Source organism: Rhinopithecus bieti, unplaced genomic scaffold, assembly GCF_001698545.2.
Source record: "Rhinopithecus bieti isolate Rb0 unplaced genomic scaffold, ASM169854v2 scaffold_15113, whole genome shotgun sequence".
Lineage (NCBI taxonomy): Eukaryota > Metazoa > Chordata > Mammalia > Primates > Cercopithecidae > Rhinopithecus > Rhinopithecus bieti.
The window spans coordinates 1,070,035-1,074,996 of record NW_016808703.1 but is presented as its reverse complement, the minus strand read 5'-3'; positions in this window follow the sequence as shown (position 1 = coordinate 1,074,996).

Genomic DNA, 4,962 nt, shown 5'->3' with positions numbered 1-4,962 from the left:
GTTTAGTCTTGGGAGAGTGTACGTGTCCAGGAAATTATCCATTTCTTCTAGGTTTTCTAGTTTATTTGCGTAGAGGTGTTTATAGTATTCTACAGAGAATAATTTCTATGGTATCTTTGTTCCCCTGCCATCCAACTCTTTCCAGTCTAAACCAATGTTATAAAATGCTTGTATTTTCTCACAGAGGTAGTCTGTGTATATAGAAGCACATATATGCTTGAGTCTGTATCTTGTCTATTTTCTTTTAAAACTTCTCTTGGGGATAGTATAAGCACATAAAGAGCTTTAAAATTTTTTTCTGATTACATACTCTTCCATTGCAAGAATGTACATAATATATTTCAATACCAAGTAGATGGACACTTAAGTTGTTTTCAATCTTTTGCTAGGACAAAGGTATCTTTGCACCTATATCATTTTGCTTATGGGTAGGTATGTTTTTGGAATACCTTCTTAGAAGTAAAATATGTTATTAGTTACGTATTAACCATTTTAGGGAAAGTCTTTTATTCCTTTTTAACTGTGATTTTGAAAATTCAGAGAGAGAAAAGGATAACGTTTGGAAAAATCAGTCTTCCTCATACTCCTTTTGCCCAACTACACTTTTACTTTCCCCAGGAACAAATATGTTACCACTTCATATATACCCTTTCAGAGATTTTATACACACATACACAGACACACAAGCTTACACATATGCCCATGTGCACACATGAAAGTTCGCATAGGATAATTTAATTTGTTTGTGCAAATTTGTGTTTTCTTCTGCATCGTAGTCTACAAAAATCAGAAGGTTCTTCCCAAGTTGCTGGCTGAAATGGTTCATTGTAACCACTTAAGATAGAAATATACTTATTGCTTCATGTGTCATCATCATTTAACGTGATAAAATAAATTCCACCAATTTTCTCTATACACATCTGTTCTCTGTGGAGGAAAGGGAGCTGTAGAAAAATAGCCGTGCACTGTACTTATCCCCCAAATTTCTAACAAGATCCAATCTAGATTTTCTCCTGTATGCCTGGTAAAGAACAGGCGCCCTGTAATCCTAACCTTCCTCTAAGGATTCCCTTCCCCTTTCTCTTGTGAGGGATATCTTGTTTCCTCCAACCCATGTAACCCTCTTTTTCTTCATGTTCTTTCTGTCTCTCTGTCTCCCTACACCCCCTTACATGCATTCTCACTTTCAGAATGTATCTTCCAATAACCTCAAAGTAAGCAAGAGTGTCTGTGAAGTACATTTTTTGAGATCTTGCATTGCTGAAAATCCCTTTCTTCTCCCAACCCACCACGCCCGCCCCCCAACCGCCATCTGATTAATAATTTGGCCAATAATAAGAGTTCTAGGTTGAAAATGTATAGGCATTGCTCCAGTCTTACTGTCAAATCCAATGACATTGTGATCTGTGATCTCCTTCTTCTTTTTTTCAGTTTGTCACCCAGGCTGGAGTGCAGTGGCATGATCATGTCTCAATGCAGCTTGACCTCCTGGGATCAAGCAATGCGCCTACCTCAGCCTCCTGGGTAGCAGGGACTACAGCCCTGCATCACCATGCTTGGCAATTTTTTGCATTATTTGTAGAGACAAGGTTTCTCATGTTGCCCGGGCTGGTCTTGAACTCCTGACCTCAAGTGATCTGCCCACCTCAGCCTCCCAGAATACTGACATTGCAGATGGGAGCCACCCTACTTGGCCCTCATTGTGATTTCTGACTCAATATTTTTCTCTCTGGAAAATTTCATGATCTTCTCTTTGTTCCCAGTGTCCTAAAAATTTCCAGTGATTTGCCTTAGTATGATTTTATTTTTATCCATTGGTCTTTCAATCTGGAAACTAGAGTTTGGGGAATTTTCTGAAATCACTTCACTAATAATTTCCTTCTGTATATTTTATTTTTTTCCCTTTCTGAAATTCCTTTTTTTTTTTTTTTTTTAAATGATCAACCTCCTGGACTGGGCCTCCAGTTTTCTGTTTCTTCTCTATTCTTTTCATCTCATTTTGTTTTGCTAGAAATTTTCTCAATTTTATTTCCCAATTTATATTCTTAATATATTCAAAATTTTATTTATTTTAATGTGACAAACTACACATAAAATTTACCATTTTAATCATTTTTGATTCAGTGGCTTATTAAGTACACTCACATTGTTGTGCAACCATCCCTACCATGCATCTCCAGAATTTTTAATCTTCCCAAACTGAAACTGTTTACCAATTGAACAAAAACTTCAAATTCCCCTCTTCCTCAGCCCCTGGCAACCAACATTTTATTTTCTGTCTCTATGAATTTGATTACTACTCTATATAACTCATGTAAGTGAAATCATAGACTTTTTGCCCTCCTGCAACTGGCTCATTTCATTTAGCATAATGTCTTTAAGATGCATCCATGTTGTCACATGTGTCAGAATTTTCTGCCTTTTTAAAGGCTGAATAATATTCCACTGTGTGTATAGTTGGGCTTCCATATCTGTGGGTTGCACATCTAGATTCAACCAACCCCAGGTAAAAAATATTCAAAAAACAATGACATCTGTACTGAACATGTAAAGACTTTTTTCTTGTCTCTCTTCCCTAAACAATACAATATAGTGACTAATTACATAGCATTTACATTGTATTAGGCATTATAAGTAATCTAGAAATTGTTTAAAGTATATTGGAAGGTTGTGTAGTTTATATGCAAATACTTTTATTTTAATTTTTATTTACTTATTTGTTTTTTAGAAATGAGGTCTCTCTCTGTTGCCCAGGCTGGAGCACAGTTTAACAACCATATTAATAGTTTACTATAGGCCGGGCACAGTGGCTCAAGCCTGTAATCCCAGCACTTTGGGAGGCAGGCGGATTGCCTGAGGTCAGAAGTTTGAGACCAGTCTGGCCAACATGGTGAAACCCCGTCTCTACTAAAAATACAAAAAAAGAAAAAAATAGCCAGACATGGTGGCATGTGCCTGTAATCCCAGCTACTCGGGAGGCTGAGGCAGGGGAATTGCTTGAACCAGGGAAGTGGAGGTTGCAGTGAGCTGAGATCACACCACTGCACTCCAGCCTGGGCGACAGAATGAGATTCAGTCTCAAAAAAAAAAAAAAAAAAAAAAAAAAAAAGTTTACTGTAGCCTCAACTCTTAGGCTCAAGTGATCCTCCAGCCTCGGCCTCCAGTCCAAGTAGCTGTATCTACAGGTGTGTACCACTGCATTTGACTTATACCATTTTATATAAAGGACTTGGGAAACCATGGACTTTGGAATCCTTGAGAGATCCCTGGTAACCAATTCCCCCATGGATACCAAGGGACAAGTATATCACATTTTTTTATTCATTCATTTGTTGATAGACACTTGGGTGGCTTCTGCATTTTGGCTGTTGTAAATAATGCTGCAATTAACATTGATGTATCATAGTTTTATTTGTACTATTATATATATCTTTTTATTTTTTGAGAGTTCTTTTGTTCTGTGTTCCATTTTTATACTTTTTTATCAAAGCTGCAATATATTTTCTTAGTTCTCTAAGGATATGAATGGCATGTACTTAAGATATGTATGTGCACATTTTTAAAATTTATTTTTCTCTGCATGATAGCCATTTCCTCAAGTTGCATTTGATTGTTTACTTTGGTCTCTCTTTTCATGTTAGAAGTTTTCATCAGATTTCTTGTAATTCTTGATTTTCTGCTCTTCAGAATGAAAACTGAAAATCTGATTGGGAGTTCTGCATACCTGTGAGGCTCAGTAACCTTGAGCTTTACTGCAAGATGAACTGGGAAGACTGTGGGCAGCCTTGTTAGCAGTATGTTGATGCCTTTCCACTTAGGCTGGTCAGGTTACCAAAGAAAAATCTACCTATCTCCTCCCTCAAGGGTAGAGATCCAGCTCTAGAGACGGAGTGTCCTGGGTTCCGAGTGTGGAAAGGGGAATAAGAGAATGTTTTCAATAGAATATTCAGGTCTTCAGACATTTGTATCCTTCCTCAGTCCAGAAGCAGTACCGTACACTTTTCCAGAAAATAAAACCACAGACTTATGACCAAACTGGGAGAGTCAATCTCCTACTGGCATGGAGCTGGGAAAGACAATAAGGAGATGACTATGTTTGAGTCAGCTTTCACCTACTCCTTCCTATTTTAGCAGTGGTCATCCTTCCTTCATTTTCAGTTCCAGAATTATCTTGTCTTACCATTTCTTGAAACTTTTGAAGATTCTCTTGTATTAATGGAGATGCTTCTCAGTTTTTGCCATTACCAACTTGGTTTCCACTCTCGAGGGTATGCAAAGGCAGTCCGGTTTCATTCATCTCCTTTTCAGTTTTCAAAACTCTGTTGCTATTATCTCCTCTTGCTGTCATCTTTTTGTGTCTTCAAAAAAAATTTCAAGATTGCTTCAACAGAATTTCCCGAAGTGGTAGTGGTTAATATTCTGCAATCCTCACTCTAACTCAGCTGGTATAGCACAGTTCATGCTTGGTGGGAAAAGAGGTAAGGATCTTCTTGATTACCAAACTACCAGTAGATTTAAGAATTTAGAATTTAGTTTTATGCCATTAACTTAATGTTGCCTTATTTAAAATTTTCTCATTTCCTCATCTGAAGGTAATATCTAGAAATTGGCTTGTTTCTCTGTAAGGAAGACTTTAAAGTTTTGGCTGTAAATCATATAAAGTACCATTCTGAAAAGCCAATTGACATGTCAGCAGTTAAATCTATTTTTTAATGTAAAATTTGCTTATAGATACTCTACTAGAAGGGATCTCTGAGACAATTGTAGTTACTTGTGATGAACTTTAAATTATAAAGGAGGGCCATGCAAGGTGGTTCACGCCTGTAATCCCAACACTTTGGGAGGCCAAGGTGGGAGGATGGCTTCAGATCAGAAGTTCAAGACTAGCCTGGGCAACCTAGAGAAACCCCCATCTCTACCAAAAAAAATTTAAAAATTAGCCAGGTGTGGTGGTTTTTGACT